The following is a 25,299-nucleotide window of genomic DNA, read 5'->3' on the forward strand; positions in this document are numbered from 1 at the left end:
TCTCTTATTACCTATAAATTTGAATTAATCTATATAGATTAATATGCATAGATCTTCTTTGTAGATCTTCAATATGTGCCACTTTCAAGACGTTTTGATCTCTTTTTTCATTTCTTTTTGATTCTGACTTTTTCCTCTTTTAAGTTTATATTTCTCTTAAGCCATTTTTTGTTGTGTTTATATACTTTTGTGTTACTCCTATTTTTGATCTTCATTTCTAAAAATTTTTAGAATTCTTTGAAGTCTGTCATATCATTTCTGAGCTTTTCTATTTTCTATTTTGTGCTGTTATTTAATATCTTACATCATTTTATTAATGATTTTTAGCTAATTTTGGAATGCATGCTGCTCCTTTTTTTCTTTTCTTTTTTGGTATTTGATCATGTTTTTATGGAATGCTTTCAATGCCTACAGAGATGTTATCCTGGCTTAGTTTCCCTTTTTGCTTTACAGCCATACATTTACATCAGATATCCCTGCTCTCATTTTTTATTCCACTCCCAGAAATTTCTTCTCAGTATGGGGACTTCTCTCGGAAAAAACCCGAATGGGTCACTCAAGAGTTCATAGGGCCCAGAGAGCAACAGATACTTTATGCCTTACTGTCGTCTTATTAATTTCACCGTCTGTTGGATGGGGCAAAATCCTTTACAGTTTTGGATGCTCTGTCAGTTTGCATTCATTGCACTGTCCAGTGAATAACTGTTTGGTGTTTGGGGGTTATCTTAACCTGAGGTGCATCAGACATCCTATTATTTCCTTCTGTACAGATGCCAGTAACACACAAATCTTGCAGCTGTTGGTGGTTTGTCCTTGTCTGTTTTTACTTTGAGGTTAATTGGGATACTTTGTCATTTAGTTTTGTTATAAATGTCCTTTGGTTTTTGTTTTACCATCTGTTTTGATGTGGAGATTTTGGAAGATGCAAACCCTGTGCTGCCATCACAGCTGCCATCTTTCTGGAATATGGCACTGTTTGAATTAGCTTCCTGCATATCCAGGTCCAAAAATGAACCCTTGATTGACACCCGACGAGGCCATTCCTTTACCCTCTGTAAGGTACAGTATGATGAATTTGAACATTATAGTATATATTGAATTTTGGCTTGTGAACACCTACCATCCACCGTCTGGACAGAGAAAGCATATTAAGGGTTATAGAAAGCTAATTTCTATTTTTGAAGAACCATGGTTCATCCTAAGGAAGAGAACATTTGAACACAAAAGACCTGGAAGGACCCTAACAACAAGGAAACGGAGACTCAGCTCCATCTAGAAAACTGGAATTGAAATTCTCTTGATGTACCTACCATCTCTTTGACCTTGGGGAAGCCATTTATGTTAATTGAAACTTACGGTTTGTATTTTTGAATTTCTAAAACACTTTCTTACTTGGCTAGGAATACTGGGTAGGAAAAGCAAAAGAAGCAATGTTTTAGAGAGATCCTTAAAGCTAACAAGTCACTCATTTAAATTATTTTTGTTACATCTTTTCTAAATATTACTTCTGTGGTCTTCTAAAGACCAATGGTGGATTCTTTTGAGCCTTAGGGCTATATGCCCCTTATTGGAACTATACCAGCAGGCACTGAAGTGAAGATGAAAAGGAGAGGTTAAGAAGTGCATTGCTAAGCACATTGATGTATGACATAAAGCAATAACTTTTGAAAGTGATAGAATGTCATCATGGAGACTTTTGAGGGTTCTCTAACTAAGGCTTTAATAAACAGCCTAGATATAACATTTTTAATGCATCCCTTTATTGATAGCACTGGTAAACTTTGGCTTCTGCATTCAGACTTGTTGGATACACTTGGGCCAGGCAGCCATCTGCCTTGGATGTTTCACGTGTTGTTTTGGCTAAGAATGAGACCAAATGAGTTTTGAAATACCTTCCATGTCCTATCATTTCATTAGGAAGCAGTGCGTATCTTTACAAGTTGCATTATACCATATTCACTGTATTTTCCAAGTAAATTCCATATACATAATAAAGTTGAAGAATTAGTGAAATGGAAAAGCTCAGATCACGACTTTCCCATTAATTCATATCAGTGATGTAGGAGAAGAGGTAGGGATAGGATAGGGGCACAGTGTGCCTATGTACTGGACTAGAGGTAAAAGTTTGTATATGGGTCAGCTGGGAATAGATCATCATTTAGAAGTTCAACTTTGGAGAATATAGCTTTGGAGAAAAATACAGAGTCATGAGATAGAACCCAGGTGATAAAATTGTGTTTTTATAATTTTAAGTCATTTAAGGTCCAGAGTCCTTAGGTCTTGAACAGAAATAGGCATCCAAGTGTCTAAGAACATCTAGACCAGCATTATGAAAGATTTTCCCCTTTAAATATTGTCTCTACAAATGCTCTTTGGAAAGATAAATCATGCTAAATGCTAATAAATAAACCAAGCTAAAAATATTAAAAAGCACAGCTTGTTATAGGCCCCTTTTGGAGAGTTGGCAGGATATTAGCATATCAAAAGCACCGAAAAAGACCAAAATTTAGAAACCTATTTATCCATCTATTTTCTAGTATTTCCAGGTGACCCTCCTCCTTCTCTCTCTCTCTCTCTTTTTTTTTTTTCCAAAAGCATTGGAGACAAGTGGATACCCAGGGCAAACCTAAACTATTGGGATCTAATGGTATGGACTGAAAGTTGGTGGGCAGAGAGATATCATGGATTCATTTCCAGGCTTTAAGCAATTCTAATAATATTTAAGTGCCTGAATTGGATAATCATGTGACCAAAAGTACCATTTCCAATTATATTAGTGGATACAAGGAAGAGCTAGAACCAACCACTGAAAATTACGGAAGGACCGACTTGTTAACTGTGAGGAGAAAGGAGTTCCCACATATGGGAGTCGCCTGGTCTCACGATCTCTACTAGACATTTTCCTTTATGTCTTTGCACCATTCCAATAAGCGTTATCCACACCACTTCAAAATGCCTGATTTTGTCGCACTCACCAGTGATCTTCACATGGCCAAAACCAAGTTTCGTTCTTATGCCTTCTGTTTCTTAATCTGTCATCAGCATTTGGAGTATTCACCCCTGCTCTTTGCAATATTTTCTCTGTTTAGTGGAGCAGAATTCTTCTTATTTTTTGTACCTCACTGACCACTTCTTTTCAGTGTCCTTTAATAGACCATCTTCAGTTTTCTTTAAATGCCTCGTTGTTTGAGGACTCAGCCCCTGAATTTTTCTCTGATCTCCATCGGCTTCCCAGGTGATCTCACCAAGCTCCAGGACTTTGATGACCATCTCCAGCCTGAGGAGGCTCCAGCCACGACTTCCTTCTCATTGCTACGTTCCACTGCTAGAGCCTCTCTGAATTCTGAATGTCATATGCATATATCTAATTGCCTACTCGGCTTCTCTGTTTGAAGATCTCATTGGCGTTCCAAACTTAAAATATCTAAAATAGACTTCTTAATTTTCTCCCCAAACTCTTTCCTGCCCCGTCTTCCACATCTCCATAAATGTGTCCAATCCTTCCACTCACTTGGGTTAAAATCTCTGGGATCACCTTCATTCTTCTCCTTTTCTTAAACCCTGTATCCAATTTATTAGAAAATCCTGTTGCTTTACTTTCAAATTCTAGTTCAAGTCTGACTGCTTTACCCCACTGCTGCTGACCTCAGACCAAGCTGTCATCATTTCTCTTCTGGATTTCTTCGAAAAGCCCGGACTGGCATTCCTGCTCCGATTCTTGCTCCCCTGGTGTGTTCACCGCACAGCAACAGATTTTTTTTTTTTAAACCAAGGTCAGGTCAAGTCAGTTCTCTGTTCAAGACGCTTGCTGGTACCCTTCTTGTTCAAATTATTATGCTGGACCACTGTTCCCAGGAAGGCTCTCCTATCCCCTCCTTCTAGCTTCCTCCCTTTATCCACAGGGGAGTCTTGTGCTTCGAACACACGGAGCTCTCTGACTTGACAGCCTTTGCATTTACCGTTCCTTCTGCCTGAGATGCTTCCTCCAGTTCTATGCAGGGCGCAGTTACTCCCACGTCTCATCAGATTGAGCTCAGAGAGGTGTTTATCAAACAGGCATTTCCTGACTAAGTTTTACAAACTAACACTCCCCTCCCTGTATCCCTCGTTTAACCCCACGTCCTTTTTCTTCAGAGCACTGTTCTTCCACCTGTTAAAATGTGGTAGGTGCTTGTTGCTTGTCTCTCCTCTCGAATGATCAGAATCTTTGTAAAACTTATCTTTATTCTTTTAAATTGGTTGGCTCCATGCATGGTCCTCTTGCCTGTTAGGCGAAGTCAGTCACAAGCCACATCCCTGTGCTCTCCGTCTGCAGTGTTGCTGTCCATGCCTTTTTGACACGACTCTCTCTGCCACCTGCCCGCACATCCCCACATCTCCTGGAGCGCCCATGACACGGCCATTCAGTTTTATAACAGACTGTGGAGCTTGCAGGGCCTCTGCCAAAGCCCTGCTCCCCCGAAGTCATTTAGTGAAGGAGTCCGTTATGATCAGCACTTGCAGAGCAAACCCCCCGTGATGGACGCAGCCCACTCCGGGCACACGCACTCTCCTTCTGATGGCATCCTGCTCTGCCTGGCAAGCTTCCTGATGGGGATTCGGCCCCCCTGGAGGAGCACCAGAGCACAGAGAAACATCCAATAATGACAACAGCCACAGCAATAAAAGAAAGAAAACAAATATCCACAGGATTGCCTGAAGAGAGACAAAAGAAACCAAGCTTTTCAGTCACTGTGATTGCTCAGGTTTTCGGCCCTCAGCACCACGGCGTCGCTAGGTCAGGCACCTGACCTCCTGTGCTCTCTCGCAGTTTGACGAGCTCGCTCCTCTGGAAGCCAGGTTCCTACAGGAGCTGAAAGTTTTATGCTCCCAAACTCAAGAATCCTCTCATGTGGGGAATGAACATTACAAAGGTCTTTTATTTGAAGGCACCTGGGGAATTCTTCTAATAACTAATGCAAAGAGTTTTTATTTTCAGGATATAATCACACCACAGAGATCCTCTTTTCCTATTTCTGTTAATATTATTGAGTCACCATTTCATTTGGGAACAGAAAGCAGGGACCAAGAGGAAGGAAAGTGTACATTTTTTAAGAGTGTAATTAGGGCTTCACTCTTTCAGTGAAGAATATTATATCAAATCAGTAAAGTTTTAGGAATATAGTATTTTACCAAATGATGAATTTTAAACTGTTTGTTCAAATAAAAAGTACATTAAAGGAAAAAGCACGTTTTATTAAATTACCTTTATATGGCAGAATTTCTAGAACAGGAATAATTTAGTCACATATTATTAAGCTTATATCCAAAGCAAATAGGAATGCTTTGAGTAGATATAAATAATCAACAGCACAGACCTAAATCACAAGCTTCTTCCTGAAGCAACTTCATTTGTATATTTTAACTAAGGAAAAGCTGAGAGAAACTTTGTAATAGTCTTCAAGAATATGCAATCATATTACATACTAACTGGGTTTATTTCCATGGAGAATAGAATGAAGAAAATGAATTTCAGTGGGGGAGATTTAGGTAAAAGTTACATGAATTTTCAGAATGAAGATTATTACACTTGGGGAGAGACTTATAATAAAGGAGGAACCACCTTAGCAGTGGGATTCTAGAAACTCTGACAACTTCAAACATTCATCCAGACTCTGAACGTCCTAGAATGTTTCTGTTTACTTAATCATAAAACAAAAAGGTAGATCCTTCCAGATCCTTCTGTCTGTAAGGACACATGCTTGGAGGCAAAGGGCTACACGATATGAATGGCTGAGGTCTTCCCAGGGAGATGTTTCTTTATAATGAAATCTCAGAATTGCAAACAGAAAGCCCGAGACTGATCTGACACAGCAGCTTCAGGGAGAACTTCTGGTTCTTTGTCCTTTTCTTCTCGGGGGAAACAGACCTTCTCCGCCTGTGGTTGCTGGCCTGACACAACAGGAAGACTCGACTTCCCCATCCTGATGACTGGGAAATGGCATGTGCACTAAGCCCTCAACAGCACTGAGGAGTTTGGGGATGTGTGTCTTCAATACTGTGGGAGCTGACGTTCCCGTTGCTGTTTCCGAGGAGGAACCAGCAGCTTCTGCTGCCATATGTTCCCGTAACACGGCGTGCCAACTTGCAGGCCATATCATGCCAGCCTGGAAACAAGTATGTTCACCAGGACTATATTAGCATCACTGTACTTGCAATCTAATTAATAATTAGCTGTCTTCCTGCAGCCCTGGAAGACAAATGTGAGAGCAACTTTGTCATGTTTATCAAGAATGCACTTATCTTCTGGTGCTTTAATATGGACAGTGGAAAAAGGAAATTTCGAGATCTTGAGCATTGGTGGAATCTGAGTGAAAGGTTCAAAGGACTCTTTGTCCTGTTTTTGGAACTTCCAGAGACTCTATAATCATTTCAAAATAAAAAGTAAGAAAAAGGGGCGCCTGGGTGGCTCAATGGGTTAAGCCTCTGCCTTTGGCTCAGGTCATGATCTCAGGGTCCTGGGATCGAGTCCCACATCGGGCTCTCTGCTCAGCAGGGGCCTGCTTCCCTTCCTCTCTCTCTGCCTGCCTCTCTGCCTGCTTGTGATCTCTGTCTGTCAAATAAATAAATAAAATCTTTAAAAAAAAAGTTAGAAAAAAATCTGTGACACAAACTCAAGGCTGGCCTCATGTATCAATAGAGCAAGCAATAGCTTAGTATCATTCCAGGCATTTATAAAGTCCACATTTACGAAGTCCACGTCAGAAGCTAAAACGGATTCCATTCAACCTTTTGCAATTCACTGTAGTGTGGAAGAATGAGGAAGAAGTTATGAGAAAGTGAGCGATAGATGATAAAGGAGGCTGAACTTTCTGGATCTGTAACCCTGCCCCAGGTGACCCTTGAGGACAGTTCTTCATTATGCTGTAGGACTGGGCTGCTGGTGAACGAAGGCTCTGTGTTCTACCGGACTGGAGATAATTGAGAACCGTTTTTCAATTTTAAAGGAAAAACTTAAGTGACTATGTATCTTGGGCATCTTTACTTTGAAGACCTCCCAAGGTAGTATCAAGTAATTGCATACAGAATCTTTTATTCCTCTAAATAGAACCATATTTATGGGTAATTAAGGATACTACAAGCATTTCTTTGTGTAAAAAGGAATGTAGAACACTTGTTTCTTTTGGGGCAACTGGGTGGCTCAGTCAGTTGTGTTTGCCTTCGGCTCAGGTCATGATCTCAAGGTCTGGTTCCTCATTGGGCTCCCTGCTCAGGGGGATGTCTGCTTCTCTCTCTCCCTCTGCCCCTACCCCCTGCTCACAGGTGCTCTTTCTCTCTCTCTCTCAAATAAATAAATAAATTAAATCTTTGAAAAAAAATTTGTTGGTCTCTGCACACTAAATGGTGTGATTTCTTGATCATTTAAGAAAACTTACATCATTGCTTATTATAACTAAATATGTTTAGGGGAAATATTCCCTTTCAGCTTAGAGAGTGAGTTACTGTTGGTACTTCACATTGTAAAGTTATTAAGAAGAAGGAAGTAGCTAGCTGTTTTCTAATTTTGCCAAAAAACTGAACTAAAATAAAAGCAATTTTTATTTAAGTAAGGTTCGAATGTTAGATTCTTATTAAAAATGTGAAATAGGAATTAGGTTGTATAAATCCATTTGGTTAATATGTAAGTGGTAAGGCAAGAAAAAAACAGTAAAACTATGTTAGAATAATACCTTTTACAAATAACAGGCAAGTTACAGTGCTGTTGCCAGTCTTCAGAGAAGTAGGTAGAAGTGGTAGGGAGGCTGGAATGGTGAGGTAGACTCCAGAGCATCTGTGTTCGAATGCAGTGCTCTTTTCCTAACCATTAAATAAAAATAAAGTAACTGACATAATGCCATATGCTTAACATGTAACCATGCCTCACTAAAATTTATTTATATTTGTGCATATAACACACATACATAATATATGCTATATACACATGTAAGGCTGTATTATAAAAGTCATTTCTTTGCAAGTAGTAAAAGGACTCCTTAAGACTTCAAAACTTGTACTTTTCCCAATAGCATCTACATATTTATAATTGATGTTGTCAAAAGAGAATTTGTACAATTTCCCAAAGTTGTTGGAATTTTATTAAAAGAACCAAATTTCCTGGAAGGAAGTGATGATTTTATTCTAATTCAAACCAGACTGTTGGATATATATTTAGACAGGAAAAACAAAGTACAGTGATTTGAATTGCTCTCCTGTGCAACAGCAGAAACCTGCAATACCTAATCGCGTATTTCATGGGCAAAGTGAGGGGGTAAACCCTCCATTGACAATACAGTTGGACAAGGAATAGAAGAAAAGAGGAGTAAAATTGATTTTGAGCATTTAACGTCTTTTCTTTTGGTTTCTTTTAACTAGAAAGTACAATGATATTTACTGTATGAATTAGGATTTCACAGGGAGATTTTTCTCTTGCAGGTTGTAACATCCGTGTTGCAGAATGATGCTGAAGAAGTAACAGAGTCGTAGGAAGTAGGCAGGTAAGTAGCACTTACCAACTGCTGCATAACATTCAGAAAATAATTTTGTTATGCTCACAATTCTATAGGTCAATAATTCAAGGACAGTCTCTATTCTATTTAGAGCCTCAGCTGGGATGGTATGAACAGCCAGAGACGGCTGGGGTGGCTGACCCTGTCATGGTCCTGGTGGCTCGTTCTCTCAGGGGTCTGGCACCTGGGCCGTGATAGCTGTGACAGTGGGGTACGGCTCTCATCATGGTTTCTCCATACAGTCCCCCCACCTGGCTTCACTACAGCACAGAAAAGTTCCAGAGTATTAGACGTTCTTGAAGGCACTTGGCTTCCCTCAGAGCAAGAGTTTCAAGATATAGGAAACAGAGACCACTGATCCTCTTGAAAATTAGACCCAGAACTGGCAAAGTATCACTTCTGGCATGTTGGATTGGTCCAAGCAATCCGTGGCCAGTACAGATTCAAAGGACTCCATAGATTCTACCTTTTGATGGGGGAAGGGATGAATAGGTAGTGGGTGCTTTAGAGATAAGCTACCATAAACGATAAGGAAACTTTTCAGTTTATGTAGTTTATAGATACTCATGTAGTTTTTGTTGTTGTTGTTGTTGTTTTAAGGATTTATTTATTTTTTTGTCAGAGAGACAGAGAGAGAGAGAGAGAGTGACAGAGGGAGAAGCTGAGCAGAGCCCACTGTGGGACTCAATCCTGGGACTCTGGGAACATGACCCGAGTCAAAGGCAGATGCTGGCAGGACTGAGCCACCCACTGGCTGAGCTCAAAGGACCAGGTGTCCCGATACTCATGTAGTTTTAAGTCATGTAGATGATACACTATTTTTATAGGTTAAAAAAGAAATCCATGGGTTAAAAGAATATGTATGGAAAGTCAACTTCAGAAATAAATTCAGAGGAAGCTGGGACACAGTAAGTTACATTAGACTCTGGAATAGTCTCCACAGGGGGAAAAATAGGGGAGACCAATTGCCTGAGTCACTTTAAATTAGGCTAGAAAAAAATAAGCTGTAAGGGATCAGTGTTGCACTGGCAAGGAAGTACTATTGGTCTTTTTAACTCCAAATATCTATGATGTGTTGCAATATATGTATTCTTTTGTGGCTGATTAAACTATGTCATAAAGTTCACTGAACTGTAATATTGTCTTTCCATTTTGAGGATTATATTCAAGCATGTGACCAGGTCCCGGAGATGCTATTGAACTGCATAATCGATCACCCAGTGCAATTTGTCGGTGTGGTAGAGGATGTTAAGTACATTGCTGCTCTGAAACTCCTCTATGTGCAACTCTTCTTCCTCTTCTGTGCAAAAAAAGTGCAGGAATTCTTTTATCAGGCTATTTGCAAGTCCCTCGCTCCTGCATGTCAGCTGCCCTTGGCTGCAAGATAACCATAAAACATTTACTGCAAAGCCATGAAGAATCCATATGTCCATTTGATGTGTCAGGCCACCAAGAAGCCAGAGCTTGTGGGGTAGCATAAGGATATCTGAAGGTGACACATGCTGTCAGTTGATGAACAGAGACGCAGAAGGGGACTCTGGCAGCCTCTATCTTGGCCTTGACAACTTGTGATGGTGACCAGGTGGGGTGTGTTATCTTAATAGTCTGGAGCTCTTGTGAATTATTTGCTGATAGATGTAAACAGCTGTTATTCTTGGTAATGGAAAGCAATTAGAAACATCTGTACTCTTGGCTATGAGTAATGCCTCCTATCCTCACTGCTCCCAAGTGCCAATTGGAAATAACTACATCATCGAGATGGTGTTGGCAATTCTACACTGCATTATGGGCTGATGATTAGTACTGAGCTGTGAAGAGCAAGAGGTACCATGTGGGAGAAAGAGCCTCACCTGGGATGTCGGAAGCGGAGGGAAGCCTGCCCTATCTGTGCAACAGAAAGCAAGCATTATGGCTTTAGGAAGGACACATGTCCATTAATCTGGATTAATGTTTTTTATCCTGAGGGATACCTCAGGATAAAAAGGTACCAGTTCCTGAAAGAAACATGTTCCTTGACAAGTCTAACCTAGTGATTAAGCGTGGGCCCCAAAAATCGGGATGGCTTGGGTTTGCCTCCCAGCCCTGCTACTTGTGTGACTTTGGGCAACTTGCTTAATCTCTCTTAGCTTTGTTTCCTCATCTATAAAATGGATAGAATACCTACTCTATAGCACAGCTATGAGAATTGAATGAATCTGTTTATGTAAAGTGCTTAAAACAATGCATGGCAAATAGTAAGCACCCAGACGACCTTAGGCTGTTGTTGTTATTCAATACCTCATCCTGCTGGGTGGTGGAGGTAGCCTGCGGAACATTCAAGGTGACTCCTCTCATGGTGGTCATTAGTGTCGTGTTCATAGAAGCGTCTAATCTACAGCCAAGTACATACAAGAAACTTAACATTGGTTTATTTCTCTTTTCTTTTGCTTTCCAGGGAAAGAGTTGTATGTTAGCTTCCTAAAGACTGGAAACTAGGACGGTGGTGGGTCCTAGACAGTACCGCTGTCCTAGATGTTGATGGCTTGAAAGAAATACAAACCTGTAAGTGGACACTTTCAAGGCAGATAGTAATTTATTAGAAGAATTGTTGTTAGATTTATTAAGTAATTATGTTCTAATACTTAACTGTCTTGTCCCAGAGATGGCTATAGATTTTTTCTTTCTGATGCCCCTTAGCACACAGCACACACATATTGCCAAATCAAAATATTCTGCCACCTTTATGCCTCATCATTTGAAAAAACAGAGATCAAGTTCTGTCTCTGGGTGCAGCTGTCACAGTATTTTGTTTCATGACGGAGATTTTTGAGGAAGACAAATGTTTGTCATAGGGAGAGGTGATGGAGAATTTGACTGAATTCTGTCACAAGAAAGGGAAAAATTGAGGCATTTTACGCCTTACAAGTTGAGTATCATTTTAGGAATGATAGTCTACCAGAGACTTTGTCCTAGGGTAAGATAATAATTTTCACTCATTTATGTAGCCAATATATTGGTTGAAAAAATATATATGGAAATACATATATACTAAGAAAATGAGTAAGAATAGGACATAGACCCAGCAGTAATTACATTGATTTTTACATATGTTCTGTTGACTTAGAACTTATATTTGATGTTTGTGTGAAGATTAGATTATCCTGAAGTCTAAGTGTGCAATCAAAATCTAGAATCATGAAAAATAAAGCAGAGTTCTAGTTTACATTGGACAAGGAAAAAAACAAAATGCTTAAAAACTAATGAAAAGGAGAAGTGAAAGGGTTTCTCATTCAAAAATGAGAAGATCCTCAAAGTTAGGAGAGTCAAGACTTAGAAGGATATGTTGTATGCAACATGCTAAATTTGCAGAGTCTAGCATTCTGTTGATATTAACAAATGCTCGTTAATTTAACTATGTTTAAAAACTTTACCTTTTAGGAGGAGGAGGCATTAAGCTTATGCTTAATTGGTTGACAATACATTTGCTATTTTAAAAGGACTGGAATACTTCAATGTTTTTATCTTCAGTTGCTAAAAGTCCTTATAGGTCTTGCTCAACTGCTCACGTAGAGAGAAGGTGTAGGCTCTGCTATTCCCATTCATCAGCTGTAGAAACTGAGACTTAGAACATCGAATCCTTTTTATAATAATAGAAATAAAAATGACTTTCAGTCTTCTGGTTCCTACTTAGAAATCTTGCTCTTTTGCTCTTGCTCTTGTTTGCAAGGAGAATGCATTTAAAATGCAAAGCTTGACCAGAAAAGACAGTAAAAGCCGATGGAAACTGGTGAGTCCTCAAAAATACATCTGCACCGCTGTTAAGAAAAATCGGCATGTGATGCCATCAGAGTAGCTGAAAATGAAGTCTGGTTTACCACGTATCCTGGGGTGATTTATTTGCAAACTTCTTTAGAGAAAAACGGTCCAGCAGAAGCTTCCCTTTCTTAGTTACTGTCTCATGGGCTGCCCGTGCTATCTCCCTTACTAACGATAACCCCGTCCAGTCAGCCAGTTCTAGGGCTTCCCATTTTTCTGTGCCTCTCCTCCCCACTGCCTGCGTCCGGCCCCTGTTTCCCGCTCGGACTCCTACAGTGACCTTGCTCCTACTCTTGTCCTCTTCAAGTTCACCTTTTGCTCAGTTGCCGGGGATCTGATCATGTAGTATTATTTCTTGAACCTACTCTATTAGTTCACATTGCCAAAAGAAAAATGCCTGAATTTCCTATCATGTCCTACAATGTCCTGAATTACCCATTTCTACTTCTTCAATCCTGTCTCTCACTTTCCCTGCTTTGAAATTTGTTCTTGAAACTGCTTGAAACTCTGCACATATCACTTTGTTCATTGTGTTCTCTTTGCTGACGATGCCCCATCCACATTTCTTGCCTGAAAACCCGCTACACGCTCCCATGGGATATCTCTCCATGGGGATATCTCTCCACGGTCATCTCTGCCAAGCAGCTTTCGGGATCACTCAGGGCCAAATAGTTGCATTTTCCCTGTGCTGTTTCTTGGGCTTATCTCTACCATTCATATCTCATTGTTTTTATCCATTTGAGGTCTGGACTGTGAGGTACTTGAACGGTGAAAGTTGCATCTTATGGATATTTTCACACTTAACATCTTTTATACTGGGCTCTTGATAAGTATTTGTTCAATGATTAAAATACCAATGATTATTATAACAGTAACGTACACTGGTTACTTCCTATGTACTAGACACTGAACTGAGTGCTTTTCAAGAATTTTCTCACTTAATTCTCCTAGCAAATCTAAGAGATGTGTACTACATTTATTCTCACTTGACAGTTGAGAAACAGAGGCTTAGAGTGAATACATAACTGTCTTTAAGTCACACAGCTGGGGAGTGGTGGAGACAGGATTATAATGTAGGTCTAACTGGCTCTCTTAAGTGTTCTCAAACTAAGCTACATTTTGCCTAGGTCCTGGGTTCTCAAGTTAGCCCTGCAATTTGCTTGCTGTGTAACCCGGGGATTAAGATTCCTTCAACCTTATTTCCTCATCCATGGAACAGAACAATAATGTTTTCTCTGCGTACACAAAATGGCTACTATTGTCCCAATTAGCTCAATGTCCATAATCCTTTCCCACCCATGCACAAAGTCAGAGGGGTCCTAGAAACTTCTCCCTCCTCTCAGTTCAAAGAGCTCACAAAACCTCTACGGCTTTACCTTTTCATTGCCTACTCTAATTGGACTTGCTGCTGTAGACTTTTCTGGAAGTTTTTGAGCCTATTAAGCCTTATATTTCTTATGTGTTCGTTCTTTCAACAAATCTGTATCAAGTACTTGTTACCCACCAGACACGATTGTAGGAAGTGGGGCACGTCAGAGAACAAAGAGTAAAAGACTCTGATCTTGAGGAGCATATATTTTAATGTGAGTTTCAGACAATAGAAAACAACATGGTAACTAAGTTAATTATGTAGTTGTTTAGAAGGTGATCTCAATGACCTCACTTCTGGGTCATCACTTTGCTATGATGCCTAAACTTGGCTCTGGCCAGTTGTGGCCAGAGCTTCTGTACCTCTATGTATGTCTAAGAATGGACAAATGGATAAATTTTGGATAAGTGACATTATCAAGTGACTAAATAAACATGAAAATGTACTGTGAACCTGTCTTATGTCTGATCATCTCAGAATCACTCCCGAGGGGTGAGCAGGACAGCGAGGTCTCAGAGGAGAGAACGCAGGATTTCTCCAGTCATCAGAAATACCACTGGCCTTCCAACCTAAACGGCACCCCTAGCGCTGTTGGTTGGGTGCAGCTGAAGAAGAGAACAGACATAAGGGACGCGTTCCAGGAGGTAGGTTCATCTCCTGGCAGACCACCAATACCAGCAAACATCCACAGGCTTTTTTCAACTGAGAATACACTGAGAGAAGTTCAAAGGTATAAAGAGGCAAAAACTGAGTAATTTTCTTGAGGATTTAGAACATTATATCAAAATAGACAAATTACAGTGCAAGAAGACAAAGCTAAGTGCCAAACGTCAGGTATAAATGACGTCTGTAGGAGTCCCGGGGAAGCAGTGACGGTTAGATGCTGGGGCAGCTTGTAAAGGCTCCGGGGAGGCAGTCAGGCTTGGCCTGTGCCTAAAAGGGACAAGGACTTAGCAAGTGAAATGACAGGGACAGAAAGTTGGGAGGAAGGAATGGACAACTAAGGTGAAGATGAAACAATCTTGGACTTGGGGCTGCACGTAGTTTCGGGTTCCATCTGTCCTACCTCCGAGCCTCCGGACAGCGCACACACCTCTTAACACTTCTGAGCATTGAGCTCATCCTCTTCATTTTACAATACGAATGTGAGGACAAATGAGATGATGGGATAGAAAAATTTTTTAATTATAAAGAATTATACAAATAAACTATTACTGTTATAATGGTTATTAATAGCCTTGGCTTTTCCAGCCTGCAGGCTTGTCTTTTCTTTGAAGAACACTCCAATTTTGCTTGGGGAGTTACCCTTCCTTCTCTAAATACTATGCTCTCCCCTGGCCAACGGACGGGCATGCAGCCCAGGGAAGCTTAATTATGTTATTTCCACAGGATGTGACTCTTAAGAAGAATGACACAGGCTGAAATTATTGCCACTGATTCTCCTGGTTAGGGCCCAGAAGACACTATCCTTTAGCTCCTGTAACTTAAGACCTCCCTTGATTCTTAGCGTTTCTGAGTCTGCCCCCCCTTCCAACTTTTCCTTGGATTCTGTAAGATGTTCCATATTCTTTCAATAAAAACTTACTTTCTCTAGTGAAGCTTTCCAAGCTCCATTTCTGTTTCTTGTATTTGGAGAACGCTAACTGAGAAGTGGCTTTAGGAGACTGAAGGAGTTGAGGGAAAAGGTGGTATCCTTCATTTATGCATACACCTAGCAACAATGGTGGGTCCGTCCATGTGCTTAGGAAATATTAGCTGAAGTAAAACAGGTGCATATGGCCTGGACTGAATAGAAGTGTTCATATGATGAAAAGCAGGAAGTTAACTAATATAAAGAAAGGCATAGGTACTACAACGAGGAAGGCCTTTAATGACCAAATTCTTTATTATTTCAGAATCGAGAGGGTTTGAAAGATTTTTACTCAGAGTTGCGAGGTGGATGGGTAAGGGACTGATGTAGGAAAAGCAGTGTTTTAGAAAGATTAATTGTAAAGACAGGGAAGAAACTAACCCTCCTCAGTCCTTTCTAGGCTCTGGCCCAAATGCTACCCATGGATTACCATGAAAATTAATCAGTTCCTCACAACGGTCTATGACATGGATACCCATTTTACAGATGACGAAACAGAGTCACAGACTGGCCAAGTAATATCCCTAAGGTCAAATATCCAGTAAATTGTAGAGTTGGGATTGAAACCTGGGAAGTCTGATGGGATTGAAACCTGGGCAGTCTGACGGAAGAGTCTGTGCTTCAACTACTACATTGCTCTGCCTCCATGGTATGACTATGCAGATGGAGAGAAGACAGTTTTCAAGGAAGCAGTAAAGAATCCGAGTCATAAGGGTCTGGGGTAGAGTGGTGGCTGTTGGAATAAAGAGTTGTCAGGACTTGGCCTCACTGGATATGGGCTGATATTTGGGGGAAATCAAGGGCCAAAATTAATTAGTCAGTAATTTATCCATTCATTCCATAAATGTTTATTGAGCATCTACCAGATGCCATGCACTGTTTTATCTGCTAAGGATGCCACGGTGAGCGAGGCAGGCAAGATCTTTGCTATCATAGAGTACAGATTATCTGAGAGAAAACGGACCACAAAACAATTAAATTAAAAAGGACCTCAAGTAGCAATAAATGCTGTGGTGAGAATGAAAAATAAAAAGATGGAGAAGGATTATGGCCTGCTTATACAGACTGAAAGCTCTCTTTGAGAAATTGAAGTGTACATTGAGACCTGAATGATGGAAAGGAACCAACCATCTAAAGACCTTGAGGCAAGTGTCCCAATTGAGAGACCAGCAACTACAAAAACCCCAAGGTAAGAATGAGCGGGGCATGAAGAACCCAAGTAAGGCAAGTATGTCTGGGGTGTAGTGGGTAGAGGGTATAGAGGTGAAGACCCTGTAGTGAACAGAGCCTGCTTTATACAAGGAACTGGATGCCAAGATTATGGGGGTTAATTAATTAATTAATTAATTTTAAAAGACCTTATTTATTTGTTAGTTAGTTATTTGAAAGAGAACATGAGCAGGAGGGAAAGAGAACCTCAAGCGGACTCCATGCTTTGCGTGGAGCCCAACATGGGGCTTCACATGGGGTTTCGTTTCAGGAGGCTGAGAACATGGCCTGGGCAGAAACTGAGAGCTTGATGTTTCACCACCACCTAGATGCCCCAGGTTGGAAGGTTTAAATACAGCAGTTACCTTCCAAATTCTGTTTCAGAGAAGGTCACTGGCTAATGTGTGAGAAAGGAATAGCAGCAGAACAAAAGTGGAACCAAGCACCATGTTAGGAGACAATAGCAGCAGTCCACTTGGTAGTGATAGAAGTGGGCCTCAGGAATTGGGGAGACAGTGTGAAGCAGAGCTAACGAGATTTACTGATGGATGAGACATGGAAGGAGAGGAAAGGAAAGGATTTCTAAATATTTGCTCCAGTGACCGGGTGGATTGTGCTGCTTTGTATTGACATGTTGACAAAAAAAAGGGAGAAGGCAGGTTTTTAGGTCTTGGAAATTTTGTTTGGAGTATGGTAATGAGATGCATTTTAGAAATTCAAGTGGAAATATTAAGAGGTCAACTGGATCTAAAAACCAATTTTGGGAGTGCCTGGATGGCTCTGTCATTAAGCATCTGCCTTCAGCTCAGATCATGATCCCAAGGTCCCAGGATCAAGCCTTCATCCATTGTCTCCCTCTCCGTCTCACTCCTCCTCCTCCCTCCTTCTCCTTCTCTCACTGTGTCTCTGTCAAATAAATAATAATTTTTGAAAAGCCAATTGGGGTAAATTTCAAGGCTAGAGAAGTAAAACTCAGAATCACTAGAAATATGGATTTTCTTCAAAGCCATGGGGATGGCTAGTGAGAAGGTATAGATAAATAAGAGAAAAAAACCCAGTTCCATACTACGGAGCCAGTAAAGGAATGACTAATAAGGACAGAGGAAAAGCCAGCAGGGAAGTATCTTTAAGCCAGGACAGAATGGGCCAATGCTGCTAGGTCTATCAAGATGAGAACAGAAATGTTACTGTGGGATGTGGAAATGAGCAGCTCATTGCTGGTGTTAGTATGCAATTTCAGTGCATGGAGGGTCAGAAAGCCTGTTGGAAGGGAAAAGGAGAAAATAGGAGTGATGGGATAGAGGCAGAGACTACAGACAACTTTTCCAAGAGATTTTGCTGTGAAAGGGGTAATCTAATGAGGTAGTAGACAGCAGATTGTTACAGAAATTTTTTTAATGCACAAAACTTAAAGTTCTTTGTCAATAAGAATGATCTGTGGAGAGGGGATAATTGATAATGCAGTATAAAAGAATCCTATTTACTACAAAGCTGTGATCACCAAGACAGCATGGTACTGGCATAAAAACAGACACATAGACCAGTGGAACAGAGTAGAGAGACCAGATATGGACCCTCAACTCTATGGTCAAATAATCTTTGACAAACAGGAAAAAATATTCAGTGGAAAAAAGACAGTCTCTTCAATAAATGGTGCTGGGAAAACTGGACAGCTCTATGTAGAAGAATGAAACTCGACCATTCTCTTACACTGTACACAAAGATAAACTCAAAATGGATAAAAGACCTCAACGTGAGACAGGAATCCATCAGAATCCTAGAGGAGAACATAGGCAGTAACCTCTTCGATATCAGCCACAGCAACTTCTTTCAAGATATGTCTCCAAAGTCAAAGGAAACAAAAGCGAAGATGAACTTTTGGGACTTCATCAAAATCAAAAGCTTCTGCACAGCAAAGGAAACAGTCAAGAAAACAAAGAGGCAACCCACGGAATGGGAGAAGATAGTTGCAAATGACACTACAGACAGAAGGTTAATATCCAGGATCTATAAAGAACTCCTCAAACTCAACACACACAAAACAGACAGTCATATCAAAAAATGGGCAGAAGATATAAACAGACACTTCTCCAATAAAGATATACAAATGGCTATCAGACACATGAAAAAATGTTCATCATCACTAGCCATCAGGGAGATTCAAATTAAAACCACATTGAGATATCACCTTACACCGGTTAGAATGGCCAAAATTAGCAAGACAGGAAACAACATGTGTTGGAAGGGATGTGGAGAAATGGGAACCCTCTTCCACTGTTGGTGGGAATTCAAGTTGGTGCAGCCTCTTTGGAGAACAGTGTGGAGATTCCTCAAGAAATTAAAAATAGAACTTCCCTATGACCCTGCCATTGCATTACTGGGTATTTACTCCAAAAATACAGATGTTGTGAAAAGAAGGAGCATCTGTACCCCAATGTTTATAGCAGCAATGGCCACGGTCGCCAGACTGTGGAAAGAACCAAGATGTCCTTCAACGGACGAATGGATAAGGAAGATGTGGTCCATATACACTATGGAGTATGATGCCTCCATCAGAAAGGACGAATACCCAACTTTTGTATCAACATGGACGGGACTGGAAGAGATTATGCTGAGTGAAATATGTCAAGCAGAGAGAGTCAATTATCATATGGTTTCACTTATTTGTGGAGCATAACAAAAAGCATGGAGGACATGGGGAGTTAGAGAGGAGAAGGGAGTTGGGGGAAATTGGAAGGGGAGGTGAACCATGAGAGACTATGGACTCTGAAAAACAATCTGAGGGTTTTGAAGGGGCAGGGGGTGGGAGGTCGGGGTACCAGGTGGTGGGTATTATAGAGGGCACAGATTGCATGGAGCACTGGGTGTGGTGCAAAAATAATGAACACTGTTATGCTGAAAATAAAAAGTAAATTAAAAAAAAAAAAGAATCCTATTTGCAGGAGGAAATTCTTTAAGGCTCCAGAAGCTGATGTGTTGGGTGTAGTGACCACTTGACTTTCGATAGGAAGAGCCTGTCTTCCATGAAAACAGGCAGGAAGGCAGGACTGCAGAAACTACCTCATTGCATTTTATTTTAATTGGAAAAGCTGAGATTTCAAGTCTGGATAACTTGGAAAACGTTGGAACAAATCACATGCACACCAAAGAAAATCACCACAGGTGTAGGAGACTTCACAGGGTATACAGAGAAATGAGCAGAGGACTTAGAAATCACTTCACCCGTCTCTGTTGAAAGTGTCCTCATTAGCTGTGCTTGTGCTTGTCTTTCACATAGTAGAGACTGGGGGAGGGGAAACATAACTTTGGACATTCCTAAAAGGAATTTATAATATTAGTCCTTAAAAATTGGTTGCAGTGATATATTTCATGCCTTTGAGGAAACCAGGGAGCATAGAAATATATAGAGAGAAATATATAGAGAGAAAAATATATATAGAAATATGTAAAAATATAGAAATATATATATTTCCAGACATATATATTTCTATGTATATATATCAGTTATGTTAATTGGAACTGTATGTTTTACTTACCTATTTTTTAATTTAAATCTAATAAGCCAACTTATAGTACATCAGTAGTTTTAGATATAGTGTTCAATAATTTATCAATTTTGTATAACACCAAATGCTTATCATATCACTTGCCCTCCTTAATGTCCACCACCCAATTAGCCCGTCCCACCGATCTCCCCTCCAGCAACCCTCAGTGTTTTCCCTAGAGCTAAGAGTCTCTCATGGCTTGTCTCCCTCTCTGATGACTTCCCATTCTGTTTTCCCTCCCTCCCCTATGGTCCTCCGACCTGTTTCTTATATTCCACATGAGTGAAATCATATGATAGTTTTCTTTCTCTGATTGACTTATTTTGCTCAGCATAATACCCTCCAATTCCATCTACAACAATGTAAATGGTAAATACTCATGCTTCCTGATGGCTGAGTAATATTCTATTTTATATACACACCACATCTCCTTTATCCAGTCATCCGTCGATGAACATCTCGGCTCCTTCCACAGTTTGGCTATTGTGGACATCGCTGCTATGAACATTGGGGTGCAGGTGCCCCTTTGGATTGCTTTGTATCTTTGGAGTAATTACTCACCTCTTGCTAAAAAAAAAAATCAACGGAGTAAATCTGAATATCTAATTGACTTCATCAGACAATTCATGAGTCCCGTCTAGCAGGCAGACGGGAACTCCAAAGGGTCGCAGAAGAGAAAGGTTTATAAAGGGAGGACAAGGAAGCTAGAAACAGGAAAAAAAAAAAAGATCATTTCAGGTGCAATTACCTTCACTTGGGTTTTAGTAGGTGGATTACCTCATCTTCCTTTGGGGGTTGAGGAGGGCCCATGACAGATCACCTTATTGTATTGACTGGAAAATTCTCTAACTGATTGGTTAAGACTCCCTTTCTGGAGTGTTGTAACTGAGTTAGGCTAGGTATTAAGTCGTGGCTTACTGACTTGAGATCTTAACCTAAGTGACAATCATTTTAGGCCTCCGGCTTTCTATATATATATATTTAACAGAGTCCAGGGCCCTAAAAATGTTCTTGAATGAATGAATGAATGAATGAAGTGATCTGAAGAACTTGGAAAGCGAGGAACTACATTCTTCCAGGAGAGGGGGAGTAGTACATGAAAGAAATGAAGCTTTCATAAATCTAATGCTTTATCTCTAAATTTAAAACAAAGAGGCTTCAGTTGAGAGGAAGCAGAGCTAAGGTAGAAAGTCTTAGGAAAGGTAACTCAACTTTTATGTAGTTCTAGAAATGACTATCAGAGGAACTTAAAAGGCTCCAGAGAAGGCTGTGACCCTACATGACAGTTTTATGTCCCCTTTCTGACAGTAGTATCCCACCACGGGTCCTGAGGAAGGAAAGGCAACATGAATTAGTGTAAAGAAGCCTCATTAACAAAGTGTCCTATTTAGTGCTTAAATAGAATCCTGACTGTCGTAGAGTGTCTTCTGTGGCAGGGCATAAATTTGATATCTCTGCCTATCAATCAAGTCTTGATTCAAGAATATCGGGTTAATTATGTGAAAAAAAAATCTGCAGTTAATCACCATAGGTAGCAACATCTAACAAAAGATTCTAGTTATCGTATTTTCTTGAAGAATGGTGAGCGCCTTTAAGAATGTGCAAACTGAATATTTTAGTATCGGTTAGGAAGTAAGTTACCAGTTCAGTAAATTCTTTAAAAGGGAGTTTGTAGATTTTTGGGTAGAGTGCATCTAAAATCAGTGGGAGATTACACCGATAGCTTTTGCAGCATTGGGCAGAGCCAGTAGATGGTGGTCTTAAGTTGCAAGTTGCTATTATAGTAACACCTGTCAGCATGTGAAATAACTACTGCTTTTCACAAAATGTCAAAATTCACTTTTCCATTCATTAGATGCCATAAATTGGAAGATGATAGCACAAGAGAACATTCTGAGATATGTTAACTGTTATTTTTTTAGCACACTTTTCTTTAAAAAAAAAATCGTAGGAAACTTGTAACAACACAGCATTTAAAATCATGCAATGCTTATATCAGAATGTGATATAAATGGCTGTATCTATTGTTTATCTTTTTTCAAGAATGAAAGAGATTTTTAATTTCTTAATAAGAATGCTCTCTGTTGGAATTCTCAAAAACCAAGACCAGCTCTAAGCTGTAATACCTAAGTAAGATATCCACTTAACATTCTCTATTGTTAAATGCACTTTAGAGATTCAGTTGCAAGAGTATTACAATACCTTGTGATTATGCAGACTGAGTAGAATTAAAGACTTTGGAAATTAATTTTGAGTTGAAATATTAAATTAAGTAGAATGTTTTATCATAATGGCATAATTTAAAACTAACTAAGAATAGCATCAATAATAATCATGATCACTCTCCTTTCATTAAAAGAAGAGATTCAGCACTAAATTATTAAATGATCAAATTTATGGTGCCCAAGTTAGTAAAGATTTTGTAGTAGTGTAAATCATGCTACATGATTTCTGTCTAGTGACTATGGCAAATTAGTCACTCTAGTAAATTTTAGAGGGTGTTAATAATACAAACACTTCAGTGTTGGAAGCTTTGGTAGAACGATACTCTATACATCCTTGGACATTCAAATATTCCTTTTTTTTTCTTCCAACAGTGTATTATCTAACTGCCAAGGGTAGTCGCAGGGATGGACAATTACACCTTGAACAAAAGAAAAGGGTAAGCCTTTTATTTTTATAAGCCAACGATTTATGAGAAGTGATTTCTGCTTTCCAACATTAACCTTTGACCTCCTTCTATTCAACAGTCTTCTGATTTTACTCTGAAATTGAACTGTGTTCTAAGCAGAACATATGTTGCTCATTTTCTTTAATGATTCTCAGATCAACTCAACTTTACTCTACAAACCAAAAAAAAAAAAAAAGGCAAGAAATGATTTGCTTTCCAGCTTATTTAAAATCATCCTAATGTATATACGTGATTTCCACCCCCCCATAACTGAATTAGCTCTACCAATATATGAGTTATGAAATAGGTAAGCCGCCTAAAGTAGAGAGCAAACACACATCAACCCCTTGAGTGATTAGGGTGGGTTGGTGTTAAGGTAGAGGGAGATTTGCTTTGTTTTATAAGTTTCTTAAGGAAAGTTTTTATAGCTGTTCTAATGTACACATATACTATACACTTGTCTATATTTAATATCATTAAGTATTTCCTTCCTCTTTAGCCATGGATATGGTTTTGGGTACCTGATCTATATTTCGGAAAATTATCAGATCTGAGAATCCCAAATGTCATGTAATATTGCAACGGATTAGTACATGTATAAAAATGTTATGAATTATCTGAATCACTCCTCAGAATTTTGTCTTCCATAGTCCAAAATATCAATGTATGTGGAGGTTTTAGTACTACAAAGACTATATGTTACATACCTGTTAATTCATAATTCAACTTTTAGAAAATTTTGGGAAATAAATCACCTAACCAAACTTACTATTATGGGTTAATTTCTGAGAATGTTAGAATTATTTTGGACCAAGAATGTTAATTTAGAGCAAACCAGTCACTTGTTACTTTTCTTTTACCTAGTAATGTTTTGGCCATGAGTTTATCCTATGCCTTTAGCACTACCCAAATCATTTTGGCAAAATAGATTTTGCAGCAGAAGATCCTTATTAAAAACATGGATTGAAGTGGTGTGGTGCAAAACCAGGTCGTGCACTTTCCTTCACAGAGCTTTGGGGCATCATTAACAAGAGGTTAGTTACTAATGATCACATGTTCATTTATCCAGCACGTTCATTGTACCTTATATAAAGGGATGTGTGAATAAAATCAACATAGTGGGTATATCTATAGTATCAAAGTCAGTGTAGCTTAAGATAATTTCCTTAAAATATTAATTCAACAGCTGGGATATTCAGTAGAGAACTACATACATCATACTGAGGCGTTTAACTAGACTCAGGAGTCAGACACACATCTGAAAACATGTATCGACTCATTAGTATTGTTTCAGTAACTGCTTTGGCTTTTATGTAACACAGGAAATAGGAAACCATAACATCGTAAATAGTGTTAAACTGAACCTATCCATGTAGCCAGAGCAATTTTAAGCCAATCATTTCTCATTAGGCTAATGCTACTAAAGTTTCTTATTCAGATTTTTTTTTCTTTTTACTTCTTTTGGCTATTCAGTGGCCAATGAGGTGTAATAAGTTTTAGCAAATTGGGGCTGAGGTCTCTTAGGTTAGCTTTATTCTCTGCTGTAAATTACAGCAGCTTTATAACTGCTTAATACAGCTCTTGAATCAAGAAATGTCACACCTGAATTTTCCTGTTCAAGCTGAATGACTGGTATTAGGGAGAGAGAGAAAGAGGGAGAGAAAGTGCATATGCTCCTGGAATTCAGGATTAAACCTGCTTTCAGACTGTCATACTGATTTATATTTTAACCGTTGAGCAGCTGAAGTGGAAACTAAATAGAATTTTAATTCACCAGCATCTTCCCATATATTTTCTCTTTGCAGATTACAGTTTGGCAAATTGTTGGATTTGTCAGTGCACTCTGTGGTACCTCCTGTTGACTCTGAATTGGATTTTGTATTTTGGACTTTATTTTTGATTTCAGGCTCCAAACTCGCTTCTTAGACTTCACATCTGTTTTTTAAGCATCAGAAAACCAGTCGCGGCTATAAGGACCATCTCTGATGAAGCAGCAGACTTACATAAGAAGACAATAAAAAAGGTACTAGTGTAGAAGTCTCTCTTCTCTTAGCAGCTTTTAATAGGTCAGCAAATGTGACTTGTTGGCTGTTTTCCTGTCTTTCTCATTGACAGTTCATTACAAAATGAGGTAGGTTATTTTTTTTTCTGACTAGATTAGCAAAAACAGAAAAGTAATTAATACATAAAGTACCAAATATGAAATATTACTCTGCACAGAGGCATTTCACACTTCATTGATTTCATGAGTGGGCCAGAGGTGCCAGAACAATAATTAATATGTTGTAAGGGAAAAATTATTATGCAAGGTCAGCAGCATTTGAAGACTTTACAAAGAAGAGGCATGAAAAGATGTTCTGAAACTGTTTCTTAAATAGGGCTTACAACTGGATTTTAAATGAATATTGGAAGAAATACATAGTTTTTCTATGAGAAATTGGGGATTTTTCATTTGTCACTGAAAGGATGCCTCTTTATGGAAGCATAATGTAAATCAATATACTGGGATTTGGGAAAAAAAATGAATAAATACATGTGGGTACGTATAGACTTAT

This window comes from Mustela putorius, unplaced genomic scaffold (genome assembly GCF_011764305.1).
Source record: "Mustela putorius furo isolate JIRA1106 unplaced genomic scaffold, ASM1176430v1.1 tig00000040_pilon_pilon_pilon, whole genome shotgun sequence".
Taxonomy (NCBI): domain Eukaryota; kingdom Metazoa; phylum Chordata; class Mammalia; order Carnivora; family Mustelidae; genus Mustela; species Mustela putorius.